General features: G+C 40.2%; 1 protein-coding gene across 11 annotated transcripts in view; it reads left to right on the top strand.

Annotated features, from left to right (window-relative positions):
• Window positions 1-17,815, top strand: part of LOC308197859 (uncharacterized protein) — a 365,283-nt gene that overhangs the window by 163,747 nt on the left and 183,721 nt on the right. Inside the window, exons 1-2 of one of the 11 annotated variants that reach the window (XR_013953399.1) lie at window positions 3,657-3,873; window positions 3,980-4,873. The exons of 5 other annotated variants lie outside the window; for them this stretch is intronic. The gene's annotated coding sequence lies outside the window, so the exon portion shown is untranslated. 5 more of the 11 variants (XR_013953397.1, XR_013953398.1, XR_013953400.1 and 2 more) reach the window with 5 other exon arrangements.

Genomic DNA, 17,815 nt, shown 5'->3' with positions numbered 1-17,815 from the left:
CAAGGATGTCGGGAAGGAGGAATCTACTTGCAGCTGGAAGCTTCTCATATACTTCACCATTGTGGACACTATGCCTAGATAACGAGCAAGAAGAGACAAACACAAAGATCCTCTCCAGTAATATTGCTGACCCCAGGTTCCATAATAATGTATTTGTGATTCGATTTATCCTTTCTAGAAATCTTTTTAATGTCTTTATTGTTTCTGATGTAATTAATCTGTCTTGTTCTGCAGTTTATCAGGGTTATTCTGCTTACCCTATCCACTGGCTCATACAGCCACAAGATTATTGTAGCACAGGAGAGCTTTACATGTGCTGTACCTTTGGTTAGCATAGTTTCTCCTTTAAAAAAAAAAATATATATTTTGTTAATTAGCATGTTGCAGTGCTAGTCTTTACATATTTCTATATCTAATGGAACAGAGGCCCCTCTCTCCAACCAAAGGCTGTTGTCTTCTGCCCTCTAACAGACCATCTTTGGTGAGAAAAGGAGGGTTGTTTAACTTGTTACAATCAATAACTTGAGTGCAATTCTTTGAAGAACCATGGGATCCCTCAGCTGTGAGTTTTGATTTGATACCCTGCTTAAATTTATGCAAATGATACTAAATAATACCTTCAATGCTTTGGGCTTTTAAACTTGACGGTCCACGTACAAGGAGAGAGGACTTGGTCTAGAATAATGAGTTTCTGGCAAGGATGGCTTGGGCTTTGTGCAGATGTGGAACATCATTTTAATACGATGTTGTTAACACTGATCCTCATGAACAGACAGACTTTGCCACTCCTTCAACTTAAAAAAATAAAATAAAACTTGGAGGGCCCTGGGGCTTGATGCTTGCATGCTATTGTGATATTCACAGTTTTATCTCTGTAAATGACAATGAAAATTTCAGAAATGTCAGAGTGGTCCCAGAAGAGTAATACATTCTGAATACACATCTGGATGAAACTGCTGTTGGCTATGGCTTCTGAAGTCTAGATGGAGCATAAAATTGATAAGTTTGGTGTAGAACTTCTACTCTTGCATTTCTGTTTGAAATTCTGATGCCTAACTATGTTTTGGAATGAGAGCTAGAGGAACCTTCACAGTCTGGTAGTTCATATTCATTAATGGCTTTTAATTATTAAACTAGAGTCAGATGTACTTGCCACAGCCATGCAGGGACGTCTGCTGCTCAGCCCTCCTTGGCACTGTGCCTCTGTAATCAGCTGTCCTGGGCTCCAAGGCAAAGATTGAGGGTCATGGAAGTGAAAAGGTATCAGAGATTGTTTCTCATACTTATCTTTGCCAGTAGTACAAGAAAGGCACCTTTGACCTGAGGATTCCTCCATGCAATGTAATGGTTGATTGTGCTATGTTGGGCTGAGAATTTATTTTTCGTAAATTATAAGTAAAAGGCTAAATTCAGAACTGTTCTAAAAAGTTCCTGTTTTCTCAGTGCCCCTTTTCTGGAGCCATTTCACAGAAATGTCCTTGGGGGAAACTGGTCGTTTTTGGCCTCCCTCGATGCTGTCTTCAGTGTGCTATGGAGGAAAAAAAACATGCTGAGCCCCCTTAGCTAGTTTTAAACAAAGCTTTAGTCAATACAGACACTATCATTGGATTTTATGGCATTCAATACATGAGCAAAACAAGAGAAATCTTGTGTTTGAAAAATCAGATTGTGGCAGCAAGAACTTAGTCATGTAACCTCTGAATTGCAGGAGGCAGAAAAGCGGGGAAGAAAATGGTGCTCAGAAAATTCGGCTTAAATCAAGACATTGTGGTTAAGATTTAATCCTTGTTTTTTAACAGAGAAAAAATGTATAACTCAAACACTGAAGAGAGTACATTTATAAATCCAAATAATAAATCAAGAGAAAAAGCATGTGTTTAGGCAAGGAAGTTTCTTGTGTCCATCTTGAAATATATGTACGGTATTTTTTATTCATTCAAGTTATGAAATAAGAACCTCAGAACAGTAAAAACAAAGTTCTTTACTTGGCTCCACAGGGTAATAATTCACACAGTTCATCTCCATGTGATCTACACATGTTGAAGAAAGATAAATCAAGCACTGGATAAGAGTTATTAATTACCCACATAAAAGAACTTGGGACTAACATCACGCGGGTGGAAGGGATGATCAGAGCCGAGTGGAGTTTGCAGGGAACAGCATATGCACCATAATCAGAAAAACCACTTTCTCACATCTTCTGGGATGTATTTTGCCCTGCCCTTTCACCTTCAGCTGTATTTTTGTCTTTATGTATGGTGTAGGAAAAAAAAAAATTAAATGGAAAAGCAGAATTAAACCTACCCTCCATGTTTTCCTCCTCTGTTTAGTTCAGCTGAACACTAGTAAATGACCACCTTACCTATCTTCTGTGAATGTGGATCAAAGTCAATTTATAGTTGTTTTATTCAGTGTCTCCAAACAGCTGATTATTTTTGGTACTTTTCCCTCCACTGTCTGTGTGGGAATATCTTGTTAGGATTGTGATTTCTTGGTAAAACGGATGCTGGCCTGACCTCTGTGTTGCTTGCTCTGTATATTGAAAGAAAAAGCAATAGTTGTGCCATGAGGTTTCAAAGCCTGCAAAACTGAATTTTGCCTCAACGGAACGAATTTCTTTACATAGTGATTTGTTGCTTATTTTTATTTTTTATTTAAAAGTGGAGATACGTAAGTAGGGGCATATATAAGCATCATTAGTTCTGCTAGACAGTTTAATGAAGAACTGAGAGTGTATTTTTCAGTGCCACTCAGCACCATTTTTCACTATCACTCTCAGTTTTGAAGTGCTGAGCACTGTATGGACAAATAAAAGGGAGTTGGACCCGATGATCCCTCAAGGTCCTTTCCAACCCCTACAATTCTGTGAAATCAAGCAGAACCCTCACCCCCTACTCTGCAGCCCCAATCTTACAAATTCTCACAGCTATGAAGAGCCTTTTGTGCACGCAGTCATGCCAAAGCCTTTTAGGTATTTAGATATTCAAAGTAACTTCTGTGCAGAAGCTTCAAAGATCAGGGCCTAATGGGACAAGAAGCAGAAGAAAGAGCTCATTGTCACTGGTAATAACTCCTTGTCATTCTCTGTGGGAGGCTGGTGGAGGTTAAAAAAACCTGGGAAAGATCGTTGCTAAGCGCTTGCCACAGCATCTCCTGGTTAACCAGCACCCAGGATAGCCGGGTTTTAAGATCTTCTCTCCAAAAAGTTTTCAGCAGCTGTCCTGTAGCCTTTTACTGGAAAGTGATGCTGAATTTACTTTGTCAGTGTTCTGAGAGAAATGGGTATAGCTAAGCATTAAAAATGCAGTATTATTTGACCCCCCCGAATGCCCTCTGGAGCATTTTGTCTTCATATTACCTTTTTTTTTTTTCATCAGTATTTCTTATCTGTGGGCCATGTTACTTTTGATCGTATTGCTATTTCATGCAGAGTTGCTGTAATTTGATCTCGAACCCACATTTTTCTATAAATGCACATTATGTTTCTGGGAACGCAAGAGGGGGGCTCCCAAACAGCAGCGTGGCAATTTCCCATCAATTCTGACAATAGCAACCCAAATTCAAATGTCCATACGTACTGACTTAAGGCCTGGGGACCCCGTTGCCTTACTTTGTCATCGTTTGCTCATTATTGCCTATTTGGAAATTTTCTCAAACTTCATCGTGGCAACATGGAGATTTGTGTCCCAGCCTGAATTCTTATCAGAATCCGTTTCTGCGGATGAAAGCCTGCTGATTTCCCTCTGAAGCCAGAGAGGAGGCTATTTGACATTTGTTTGTTGGCTAATCTGTCTGAGAAATCTTACATAAACTCCGGGAGGGGAGCTGCCAATTTCTGCACGTTGGAGGAGAAATGCTTCCTTATTTGGAGAGGTTTGCTCCTACTCAGGGCCACAAGAGTGGTTTCAAAATGCTTCTGGTATTTGATGACTGTGGCATAACTTTGGAAATCTTTGTGTTCTTTATATTCCTCCTTCAGCTGCTTTGAGGTCAATTGATGTACAAGGGTGGCAGTCGGGGAGAAAGTCCTTCAAGGTTCGTGTCAGAAGTGGAGAGGGAAGAAGCGCGGACTTTTTCTATTCCAAAAAATACCCACAGAAACCCCCCAAAATGAATCCAACCTCCCTCCTTTCAACCTCGACCTTTTTGTTTTGCTAAGGAACAGAAATCAGCACAAGGAGAATATGCCCATATTTCTGTGAGGCATCAAGGGTGGCTGCTCAGCACGGAGAAGGAATCCCAGGGTCCTCACCCACACGGTGGGCAGGAGGTCCGTGGGCATCGGTGCTGGGAGCTGAGCCCCCTCCTTGGCCGTGGCTTTGGGCCTCCTGCACTGGGCCTCTCTCGGGACAAGGTGGGGCCTGGCCATCAGGGTCACTTCTCCAGCACAAGTATTAGCATGGCACGAAGCCAAATTTCAGGGGCTGGAGCTGAGCTTGCTTCCATGGTAACTACTTTCTGTCGGTGGATCCAGTGCAGGAACATCTGTACGTTAATTTTTTTTGGGGCCTACGGCGCTGCTGCCAACGCTTTAACGCAGCAGGCTTTGGTAACGCACGTGGAAGGACTGACCCCAGGGACCAAGGAGGTTATCTGGGCAGCGAGTTTCTCCTGCAAAGGTCTCTTGTCCTTTCCTCTGAGCTACTTATATCCAGTGCTCCTCTTCATCGTGCTTTCCTCAGTTTACCTATTTTTCCCCTCGTATCTGAAGAGCTGTTTGTTTAGAAGCGCGTGTTACTGTTTCTCTGGAATTTACTTGCTAACTGCTAGCTCCAGAGTTGGTTTTACATGTTTAATTTTATTATGTTCATGAGGCAATGTTGGCAGGAAAGGCACTATAAAAAGCATTCATTTCATGGAGTGGTACAAACATGTTTTCAGCTGAATTGATGACACTGAATATAAAGCACTTCTCATTTGCGCTTCCCCTTAAGGTTTGTTTAATGAAGTAAGGTTTTTCATATTACTTAGAGGTGCTGTTCTTTCTACCCATCCAGAAAGGATACAAAACTTAATATACATTTACATCTGCTGCCTCTCTTGTAAAGTAACCTGCTCAGGAGCCTTCCCCATGAATCATTGGGATTATGGCAATTCCTCCATTCTTTTCTTATTTCTTACTATTTCCCTTCGAACCTTGAGCTCGTTTACTTTGAGCATATGAATAAAAATGACTATTCATGAGGAGATCTGGTTTCAGAAGCCAGTTGTGAAGGTATCTTGAAATTTTGGTGCAGATAGGCATTTACCCAGTGAGGAGCTTACACGTTTGGGATATAACAGCAGTTTTGGTCTTCAAGTTGCTTTGACGCTGCCTGTGAACAAACAGCTACGATTCCCCAGTGCAAATAATTTACTGAATTTGCATATAATATTTTTTTCCCTGGCAGTGGGATAGTATTAATTAAAATGCTCATTACAACTTATGATCTGATACTTCGCAGGAGGCACTTCCTTAGGCTATTAACAAGGGCTGTAATGAAAAACGCATGTTTCCGATACTATTTCATACATCGGTGTCTAGAGGCTGAAAGCGGTCTTGTCTAATGCTGCGCCATCCAGGATTCATCTTACTGCTTAATTAGCTTTCTGGTGAGGTTGCACGGGTATGCCAGGTCATGTAAGAAAACTGGGAAAGATAAGACACGTGCAAAGCAGAGCCTAAAGAGGCTAAATTTGGCCTTGCTAGTCTCCTGTGTACAGGTTCTGACATGCAGTTAGAGCTTCATCAAGGGATTGATCTCCTGCCCATCATATCATCTGACCTACATATTAATGTAAATATTAAAAACAGTTATGACAAGGTGTTATATAAAAGACTGTGCCTTATCTTTGCACTGCCGTAACTCTTCGTCCTCCAGCGTAGCTACTTTGTCTGCCTCTGGAACTTGCGTGTTGACAGTAGCTTCAGCTGGAGCAGCTTCAGTTTGGGCAAAAGTCAATTATTTGTCAAGCTTTCTGCACACTTTAAAATGATAAATGTTGGTGTGCAGAGCAGACAGGGCAACCTCAGGCCTGTTTGCATGTGCTGGTAGAGGAGGCTGTTTGTTACAGAAAGTGACACATGGGCAGAACTACAGGAGACTTGTGAAAGACCACAGAGGTTACCATTTCATACCAATAATGGGTATCGCATCAAGAAGTTGCCATATGCCTCACCGAGTGTCTGATAGACATAGGAGACTTTGAACAGAAAGAGTTTTGGAGCCAATGACATATCAAAGGCTGTCAGAATAATCATTTTTTTTCTCTGATTTCAGTCAATTGCTGTCTGACAATTGAAAAGCAAGCCTATTCAGAGAGCGTTCTCCCACGCTGGTGCCTGATCCTCAGTGCTAGCGCTGCTCTGCAGCCACAGGCTTGGAAGCAAAAAGAAAAAGTACACATATGAAGCACCAAATGGAGGTTGTTAAACACGAACCATATGTGTTATTTAGCTCTGGAACATAGGGAGGTTATGAAACCATTCTTGGAAAAGAATGTACATTTCCTGTACATCAAAATCATTTATAACAAATAGATGCACGAAAAGTTTGCTGAAAGATCGGGCGCAATAAAGATGACAGAGCCCTGAAATTCAGCTTATAACTGGAGCCTACTGCTCTAATGAAGCTCAGGCAGTTGTCTAGGAACGTGATTAAACGCAGGGCATGATAATGATTAGTAAAGGATCTTAATTTGTTTTTGATGGACTTTGTAGTCTCTTGGGTAGGAATTGGAAACACATTTCCAGTTCTCAACAACTTTATTAAATCTGAACTCAGTATTATTCAGTGATAGCGACAAACTCAATTTTAATCAGTCTTAACTCTGAAGTAAGAATTAAATAAAAGTGTTATGGTTTACTTTCCATATAGTTTTCAAAACTTGTGCTGGAGCTCAGTATGTAGCATTAATTTGTTTTTGATTATATGAGAAGGGGGAAAGGAAGATGCCAAAGGCTACCCGCAATCCAAGTATTGTACAGTGCATAGTCAAATGAAATCTGAACATCAGTGATTACATTTTTAGTAGGATGAGTGTTCTGACTGAAATGCAGCAATCTGTCACTTGGCCTTTCCGTGACATTCAGTGTATTGAAATTACCAGGGAAAGATTGGTTTTTGACATGCTAAATTAACTAAGTTAGAAATGCGAGCTTTATCATCTCTCCTAATTGTTACAGGGAGAGAGAGTTGTTTGTCTTTTATTTTCTAAGCAAGCTATTTGAACAGCAATTAATAAAAAAAAAATATAATAAAAATATTCTCTAGAAAGGTCATCTTTGGAATTAGTAGAGGTGGTTGATTTAGAGAAGCAACTTTTAGTATGAACCACAGCAGTGCAGTGATTGAACTGATCACTTTCTCTTGAAGTCCAACACGTCCATAATTACTGTTTATCTGCATGACATTTGTCATTGTGCAAGTCCCTACTTTGCAAACGGGGCACTGAGTCTCTTCCGGTCAGACAAGGCTTGACCATGCCCAACCTGCAGTGGCTTCCTAGTGCAAACCAGTATTTCTTTTTGTGGTAAAGGCATTAATTTTGGACCAAGAAGTATTTTTATTGCTGTTAGTTGTGTTAGTTTTTTTTTTTTTTTTCAGTAGATGAAGAGAAGGCCAAATTAATTGCTAATGTAGAAAGCAATGTTTCACGAAGAGAAGGAAGGTCTGGTAGCTGCAGTAGTAGATGAAGAAGAAATGATTTAAAATAACACTTTAGGTTTCTAGAAATCTATATTCTTGTACATAAATGGTGGTAATTGCTATATATATATATACATACATTTTTGTCTTGGTATGGTGTAAAGATGCAAAAAAAAATAAAAAATCAGAGATGTAAAAAAAAAATCAAAATGACAGGACCTAAAGGTAAATGATACTTAGGATACTGTGCAAAATCTGCTGCAATCTCAATCTTTTTTTTTTTTTTTTTAATAAATAATTGAACAATGAAATGCTTCTGTAATTACTTTTCCTTTAGGCTGGACTGTAGTTTTGTTTCCCTTTTTACTTATTTTTCTAAAAGGATTTTTTTTTTTTTTTATTCCTGGCAGTTACATGGTAAGTCTATATAGATGGTGTGTGGTCATGGTACTGGGAATGAAGGCAGAGTGGGACCATCTCTGTAAAATTAGGGTGTTTCAGATCGGAAGCTCTGTTTACCCAAGTAGTCATTATCTGTGAAGATCAACAAATCCATTTATTTTTAGCTCCTGGACAAATGTGTAAATTAAATTTCAGGAAACTTTTCATCGGTAGTCAAGTATCTACATCACTGGCCTTGCCCTAAAAGACAGTGAATATTGATTTCACTGATATTTATCAATTATCTGACAGCTCTCTAACCTTGCCTTTCTATTCCTGGCTTTATATATGAAATAATAGGCCTTATGCTAAACAAACATTTAGAAAAATACTGATTTGGGTAGTCTGTGTAGGAGGGTAGAGAGTCTGCAAGTGGCATAGGATGAAATTAAGGGAGGATTCCTGTCCATGAAATCTGTTAGATATATTTTCATTTTTTCCTGAAGCAAAAAGAACTACCAAAACACATGAAATAGAAAAGCAGATTATAAGACCCTAAAAACTACTTTTAGTAGTGATTTCAGGATAAAGTGATGAAATTTAAAGCTATGCTTGAAAACGCGTGTTTGTATGTATACAGACAGAGTCATTTTGGCACTATCCAGCACTAGGTGAACAGTGTGGGCAAAGCCATAATTGCAGCCGTGCATCTGTAATTGTTAACAGAAAATTCTGTGGGCAGCCTGACTTATTGCCAGGCAAATTTAGATGAATGGAAGCATCAGCGACATAATTTTTGACATTATATAAATGCATGAATTAGAGAAGGCTCCTTTGCTCATTCATTACATTCTTGCTTTTGGAAGGCAGTTCCAGGTAGCAATGGCAGTTCGTTGCTGGTACATGAAATTTTGCTTCATGATTTGTTGCCTTTAATGGGAGTGTGGTGAGGCCAGTTGCGTGGCCAGGATTTGAGCGTGCCCATCATCCCTCTGGTAGTCCCATCCTGAAAGCACATGTTGAATTAATAGAAGGAGAAGAAGATTAAAGGAAGATAAAATACAGCATGTGATTTGTGTGCATATGCATACCTACAGGCATACATAAATCTGCTCGGTTGCCTGTTTGCATTCAAAGAAAAGTTTCCAAATAACACTTACTCAGGATAAAACCACAGGAATTTAATGTGATGGTGTGAGCAGCAGCCTCTCCCAAACAATGTGGTCAAGGATGGGCAGCATTATGAAAGCTTCCTGTAAAGCTCATGTTGCATCCTGAGGGTCTAAGATGAGAGGTAAAGATTGATGAGCAGAGTACAATGTATTTAATGGCTAACTTGGAAATGTGAAATATATATCTTTTAAGAAACCAAGAGGATAATTCTTTGTCAAGTCTTTACTTTTCCATATTATATATGGGGAGAAAAAGAGCATAAGGCACTGGCAGCTTGATCCAACTGCTGTAATTAAATGCGTGTGTGTGTAGGAAAGGAGCCTAGCTGATCTCAAAAAAGCTTTACTTTCCATTGTTTCATGTCTATGTAGTGCTGACTTCACCAGATGTTTAATTCACATAAACACCTAAATGTCTGGAGACCTGTAGCACTGCCCCTGGGGAGGCATCCTTGGCTTGCCTGAGCTCTGCCCAGAGGACGAAAGTCCCGTTGCCAAGCCTGCTTGTTTGTGAATAGTGGGAGAAGACCATGGAACAAGGGTTTTAGATAAGGCTGAACCCAACTGAAATGCTCTTTTATTCTTTATTAATTAGGCAATGTGACAAAATGATCATTCATGGTACAAAACATGCTGCACATCAGCGAAAAAGTGAAGAGTAAAGTATTCGTGTCGCTTTATCACCAGGATTCAAGCTGTTATTTTAATTATAGACCAAGTTAGTTAATAAACGTAAAGAAAGAAGATGAGACCTCTTCTGAGAAGTGTACAGCATATTATCAAATCTTTTCCCATTTGATGGTAATTAGTAGGTAGAAACGTGTGGTGCTTCCCCGTTCTGCCACCCTCTTGTTACTCGATACACGTTTGTATACATGGCTTTAAATATGTGAGCAGCTGGCTCTGGTGTAGGTGTAAGTTGTGTCTCAGAAATTTTGTCTTCACGCTTTTGGATCATGTAGGGTTATAAGCAGTGAGAAGCTGAGGACAGATATATAATCATGTTCCCTAATATTTTGGCTTACCACGGGAAGACACCTACTTCAAGGTAATTGTTAAAGTTTGCAAAACATGGAAAGTTACATGAAGCTCCTGTAATGTAAGGTGGGATAAATGTCCTTATATCTTAATATCCCAAGACGACTCTTGACAAATTACACATTCACTTGAAGGTGATCTTCCTTTCCAAAGTCCTTTTGTATAACCTGCTGTAATTCTTGCAAGGGGAACCAGGATGGACCATGACAGTGACTTCCATCACAGGTGCTCAGGCTGACTTCTGGGCCTCGCCTCATCTGGGTTCAGGCTTGGAACATCTAGGGGGGATGCCCCCAAACTGGGGAGTTGCCGCCGCTTTATGCCATGTTGAGGCGATCAGGGCTTGCTGAGGAAAGCTCCGTTATTTAGTTTTCGAGTCAAGCATTCGACATTAGGAAGGAGCAGATTTAGGACTGTGCAAGCTTCATCCCATTCCCTCCTGGGTGTGTATTAGGACATGGCTGTGACTACACCCTCTCCGCAGGAACCCAGTCACACTGAGTGCACATGACAGAGCAGCAGCGAGGGAGGATTAAGATACCAAAGTGATCTCAATTTGCATAATTAACATTTGTGATTTAAATATTTTAACTGTTTTATCTCTGCATACATGTTTTGTGTGATTCAGAGTTGAAAAATCACTTCAACCACTCTAGCATGTACCTGATGATGAATTATGTCAGTAATAGGGTGTCTGGGGAGATTCAGGTTATATAAGTAAAGCTTTTACGTGTAAATACTTCAAAAATAGGGTAAAAATTGCAGAGATGGCAGCAATGAAGCTGCTTGAGCCTGGCTGACAGAGCTGCCAGGGCCCAGGCAGTAGTGGGAGGTGAAGGTGAGGGGAAGACCGGCAAAGGCACAATTTATGGGGCAAAATATAAAAGTTTTATCCCCCTCATGTCACAGCTGAGGAACAGATTTGTCTTATCCTTCGCCTCCCACTCGAATTATAAAGGAATAGTTCGGAAAATGACTTTGGTGTCCCCGAAGGCCTGCACGGGGCCATGCGGGCCTGGAGCCGGACCCTGGTTGCCGCGCATTTCTGAGGGGACGGCGCCCTCGTGTGGGGGCAGCGCGCAAACCTCGCCTCCTGCTCCCCCAGCCACGAGAAAACACGGAAGTTGCCTTAAAAAAAAATAATTAAACTTAATAATAGTTTTAACACAACCGTACAATGACCTTCTCCACTGCTCAAGAAAAAAAGGAGAGAAATATCGCTAAAGTTTATTCCTCTGTTGGGCTCAGAGCCATGGTGGCATCTGTACTTTTTGTTTCAGAGAGACACAAACCTGGCCATAAAGTCTGTGTCAAAGCACAGAGAGCGATTGCACCGCACTGAGCTGCTGGCAGAGCTCACTCCTGGGAACCCAGTGGTCAGCCACGTAGGGCTGGGCTCTACTGAAGGCAGGGCAGGAATTTAGCTGGGCAGGAGAAATGTCAATAAAATATTGGTGGTACCCTACAGAAGTCTAGGGACCACCAAGGGTGAGCAATAGCAAGTGTTTGAACAAAATCTTTTTAGTTGAATGCAACCTATTGCCGAAGCTCCACATAACTTTTTAACTTCAAGTTGGCGAAAACAGAGAGCACGTTATTAGTACAATGTTACAGGAACATAAGTATTCCTCATAAAAAACAGCGTCCTCAGCACCGTACAAAATTTTAAAATTAACTACTATAGCTCACTGAATGTTAATTAAATGAAATAAGTATATACCTTTGGTCTATTTATTGTTTAATCTGGTAAATGTTCAGAATGAAAACTGTGGCTGTGGGCATGCATGTACACCTTCATGCTATGAAGGCTGGATCTAGTCGTCGTACATTGCTGCTCTTGCATTGCCTCTGTGGGATTTCCATCTTCTGTAGAGGAAAAAATATTTCTGCTGTTTTCCTTAAAATTCAGCTAGTGAGCTCAGCTCTCCTTTGCTTCCATTGGGTATTATGACTGTCTTTAAAAACTGAACTTGGAGGCTAGAGTGCACTGGACATGAAGAGATGGGAGAACTGTCATCATCAGCTCACTGTTTTCATGTCATAATATTTTGTTTTGTTTTTCATGTTTCATGGTCAAAGCTTGTATTATCTATGTCTTTCCATGAAAAGTCTTTCTGCTTTCAGGAAATTACTGTCTCATAGTTTCATAAATATTTCAAAGTACATTTACCTTATAAAAAAGTTTGGAATAGGAGCATTTTATTATTATTATTTTTTTTTTGGGGGGGGGAGGGGGTGGTGGTGTACAATTTCAGAGGTATTTTACAGATTCAAAGCATCTTTCCTTCTCTCTGTGAACACACAGTTAAATATGCAGCTGTAGATACTTATATCACCTTGTTCTAGTCTGGTCTCTTTGGGGTATGGTATTCCGAGCATTATCTTCCGTGTGTTTTCAAACAGCCTGTGGTATAAAACACTCAGAATAAAGGGTTATCTGTCATAAAAGCCATTGCATTCTCATAATACTTGCCGGATGAAGTGCAGCCCACTCTTTGGGAGTTGTTGCCTTGTGGTTTGCTGGTAAATACATAGTATTATAATGATTTTTTTTTTCCCATTTTCTTTTCTGTGTAGTGTCAAAAATTATTTGTGAAGGAAGCTGAGCCTGATATGCTGAGGCCAGGACTCTCTTTGTCCTCTTCCCTCTTTGGCAGGAGAGCAGGGGGAGGATGGGGAAGCACTGTGGGTACGGCTGTGGAGCCAGGACCCTGCACTGCTCAGGGGACCAGCATCCACACGGACACGTCTGTGCCATGCCCAGGCCCAGGGATCACGGCCGAGACAGATGCTTTCCATGGTGTAGATTTGTTTCTGATTTATAAGAAGAAATATATTAAAAATTAAAAAAAAAGCAACCACAAATACTCTTGCAGTCTAGACAGCTGGTCTGGCAGTTGGTAATGTGAAGGCCTATTAAAATATTTATGCTATTTGTTATTTAACTTCACTTGTTTTTTAAAGGATTTGGAAGTGGGCTGATTAAATAAAATCGCACGAGGTCACTCGGGCTGGGAGTGACATGAATTGGCAGAAGTCTGGGGGCACTGGCAGCACACAGGGCTCATGCTCTGCCGTTCACTCCCATATAATCTAGCCATTTTGTTTTCGTTCTGAGCAAGAGGAGGTGCTGATAAATATGCTGAAAATATTTTCGCACTTCTGCTGGGTGGAATTTTGATTTGGTAACTGGTACACGAAGGCCTGGTTTCATGAAAGCTTCTGAGTCAGTGATAAAACTTCTTTAGACTCAGTCGTAGCGATGGAAATCAATGTTAAAAATGACATTCCCCCTCAGGTGTCAGCACGACAGGCTGCTCTGGTTGCCTGCCTGGTGATCAAAAAATATGAACTCTTGTTGTCTCTCAGTATGAGTTATAATGTGCACAGTGAGGCAATGTGCTGGTGGGGAGAATTTGGGTGGGAAGGGACCTCCAGGTCCATTTCCCCCAACCTTCTGCCCCAGGCAGTTTCAGGCCTACTGCTGAGGGCCTGAAAACCTGCAGGGACAGAGGCTGTGTGTCCTCTGCAGCTTTGAGGCCTTTGAGGATGATATCTAGGAAGTTTGTGTTTTTCAAACTGCACCTTGTTATTGTAGGTCTTCAGAAAACTCATTGTGCGGGAATTAATGAGGGATCCAATATTTAAAACTTCTCAACTGTTTAGTTAACTGTGATGCCCCACACACAGTTTGGACAAGTTTCAAGTGTTTGAGTGTTCGATTTAATTGTTTTCCAAGAGAGAACAGCTCTCTTGGAAATGCAGAGCGGCTATCTTAATTATATTGTTTTCACTCATCTCTAATTAAGTTTATCACCCGCGGGGAATGAAGACACCAAAACTATCACCATGGCTTGAAAATTTACAGAGGAAGATTTTAAAAGCAAGAGAATCCACATCCACTCATGGCAAACGCTAAACAAATGGGGTTGTTCCCTGCGCGCAGGGGAGCCCGCGCTGGGTGTGCACACCTTCATGCCTTACAGGGGATGGGGCATTACACATGCAGTGGGGGAAAGTGGAAAATTCATGATGGCCTGGAAATCAAAAGGGTATTTTCTCAATAATAAAAACCAAGGGAAATGAGCACCCATGAATGGATGAGTTTTGGAGACATCCAGAGAGGAATCAAGAGGATGGAAGTGAGAGGGAGGGCAAAAGGCAGCAGAAAGGTTGCCAAATCTCTACTTTTCTAGTGCTCCACTTCCTTGAAAATTTAAGTAAAACTTCCTTGAAAATTTATGCAAAATTATTAAACAAGAAAATACTTCTAGCTAGTCAATCTGCAATTCAGCTAGATATTTAGCTAACTCCAGATATTGTCTGTGCTGGGTTGTGCTCAACTCTTTTGACTTTCAATAGCTGTGAGCGTTGTGAAAGCTTTAGAACAGAGACCAAGAGGTCAAATATAATCTGTGTTCAGAGATGGCGATACAGCATGAATAAATGGTGCTAGACATATGGAGATCAAATTAGTAAAGCCTGGTTTCATGTTAACCATAGATAATATGGTGTGAAATTATTTAATTAGTAAAAATCCCTAGATATTCTGGGAAACGAAAAGGAGCAGATTGGAAGAGAAGCGGTATCGAGAGAATGGTCAAGGAGATGAGTGACGGAGTCTTCATGGCTTCATATTGTTTCTAGAGGAGTGAGACAAAGGTCAAATTTAGTTCTTTGTTGAGTTGTAGCCATGTTAGCTGTGCTGTACGTGCTCAGCGAGGAATTGGCACGCACGTGTAAGAGCTTGGCTACGTAGCTGGGTGTCCGTGCACGCGGCGGCCACATCTGTGGTGCTGGATAAGGACATCAGCCCGTCCTGACACATGCCTTTCCCCATCGCCTCATGCTATTTCTACAGTATTTCTGTGCATTAGGGGTGTTATTTGCAATTTTATCATAACTGAGGTGTTACTTGTTTTGGAGAGCTGTTGTGTAGAGACTGGCCTTTATGAATGTGTTTACAGATAAAGTCATGGTGAGTTGTAGTGGAACTCTCTGTTATTATTATTATTATTTTTAAAGTTAAGAGTTTCTGACATGCAGAGCAACCTGATGCTTGGGTTTGTATGTATTTGCTCTCAGAATATATGTGTAAGCTTTTTGGGTGCTCAGCTGATCAGTGTGGTTTGCTCTACCAGCCACCTGGATGGGTTAGGCAACACTGGGCATTAAAATTCGGGTCAAGTTCCAGCACCAGGGAAAGTTGTTCCCTCTTACTCTTCTTGTCTATATTTTGTGACTTTAACTAGGTGACATTACATTATTATTTCAGTGTTTCATGGGCTGGACTGTGAAGAAGAAAAAGTGATTAGACAACTTGAGTTAGTCAATTATATGACTTAGTACTTGATAAATCAGATATTTAAATTGTTTTTTTTTGCCAGGTAACCACTTTTATTTCCCTTATTATCTGGGTCGCAGTAGCAAATGACAAAGGAGATGTAGTCACAATCATTAAAATTGTATCCTATGCTTATGGGTTAGCATTTAATTAATCTACATTAAGTCACTTAAAATACACAGCTTATTTTTTGTACCTATATTAAATACAGTGGTAGAGACATTCGATTATGTTTCATCTAATATGTTATAAGATTTGCTCATATTGTAAAGGCACTTAACAGGTTTGTTACACTTTACAGTGAAAACCTGGCCATGACTGGGTTATATTTCAGTGCTTCTTCTTAAACTACAGTTGCTGCAGAACAGTTTATCTGTAACTTAACTTTCCGGGTATTGTTAAAAGGATTTTTCAAAACACTCATGTTTACCATTTTTTTTAATGTTCAATAAAGTACTCAGCATCACAGGGGACATTTGGGCAGAGAACTTTGCAACTATTTAGAATTAAAGATCTGAAAATAATTTGGAAAGAAGGCACCCACAAAGGAAGTGGAAATCTTTATTTTTAAGTGGTTGTAGAGGAGCTGTGTCTTGTACCTCTTCCACACTCGGTCCTGCCATGTATGTGGAGTTCAGAAAAGCAACTTACAGCCTGAAGACCCTTGAACATTTTTTTCTAATGGTTCTGTTGAATCTTTCTTAGCAGAGGGAAGAAAAGGTGCAAATCCATTACCCAGCTTCTAATTATTTTTATCCTAATAGGCAATTTTTGGTTTCTTGCTTATGTTTCATCCCAACAGGTTATTGCCCTTAGGAGTATTTTGCTTTAAAATATGAAGAGGACTATTTATAGTATTTATAATATTTTTTGAGGTGTTGTTTGTTTGTTTGTTTCATATACAGGGTGGAAGAATGGGCTGATGGCTGTGATATCTGGTATGGGATAGAAAGAGAACTACACTTTTCCTTGTGACTCGAGGGGACACCCTCTGAGTAGCTCAAGTTGCTCTGTATCTTTAAAGTTAAGGCAGTTAAAGTGGTGGTTGCATTTTGCCAGTGACTGGAAATGGTCACCTGAAGTGGTTAAAAAACTGAAAAAAACATGACTACATGTGGCCTGCACAACACTTGTCTGTGTAAAAAATATATTTCCCTGCATGTGTCAGCTAACTACTCTTTAAATCTGCCAGTATAAAAGCTAAAAGATTAGTTTCCAATACCACGTGCTGCATAATGCAGTTTAGCATCAGAAAAGGAAGCGAGGTTCTTTACCATACTGTGGACGTGCAGAAGTGAGGCAAACGTGGGTTAAATCTGGTCCGAGCTCTCTGATTAAAATAATCTTAGTGCAGGTGCAAAGATGATGACAACTTGAAATTTATTTAAGGAGGGCCTTAAATAAATTTATATTAAATCAGAGATAGGAGATGAAACCATGTTTGGTGAAATTGCCTGACCAATTGCTTTGAAGTTCGGAATTTGCACTTTCCAAATGTAGTTCTGTGAACAGAGAAACAACAGGCAGAAATGAGCTGCGAGTTATTTTGCTGTTCGGGGAGACAACGAGCTGCTTATAGTTCTGCTCTACAGCTTAATTTTTAGGTCCTATATAAATAGAATTCAATCCACCAATTTATTCAGAGATGATAATCCATCAACATTTAATTTGGTAAGCAAGAAAAGGCTTCAAAATAATATAATGTAGTTCATGAATCAGATGCACTGTTGGATTCCATTATTACATGTAGATGCATGATATTGGTGGCATTGTGTTTGTTATTTTAATAATTCTAATTAACTTCTGGTAATTGTAGTGGATCTGCTGCCAACCATCCCAGCTAGAATCGTTATTTAGGGTTTTTATTTTCAGTAGACACCCAGCCAGTGAATAAAGGAAGTTTCATGACAAGTTAAACTTCAACAGCACAGGAAGGTTTTCTAGTTGAAGAAAAAATCCTCTTGGTAAACTTCCTCATGATCTGTCCATGTTTAAGAGCTGCTGAGAGATTCAAACAGTCTTCATGATAATGTAGTAATTTACAAAAACCCTACAAACATTTAGTGTTTCACTCTTTCTCCTTGATTATTCATTTGTGAGATTTGCATGCAGTACAAGATTTCTCCCTGTCCTCTGTCTTTTTACTGTGCCCCACTTCATTTTGTAAGCCATGGTGGTTTGTAGCAGTGATAAATCCACACGTTCCAGAAAGAGATGCTACAAACATCTTGGCAATATAAAACTAATCCATT

The sequence above is a fragment of the Anser brachyrhynchus genome (genome assembly GCF_964034855.1).
Source record: "Anser brachyrhynchus genome assembly, chromosome: 7".
Lineage (NCBI taxonomy): Eukaryota > Metazoa > Chordata > Aves > Anseriformes > Anatidae > Anser > Anser brachyrhynchus.
Note: the sequence above shows the minus strand (reverse complement) of the source record. Positions and strands in the feature narration are given on the sequence as shown.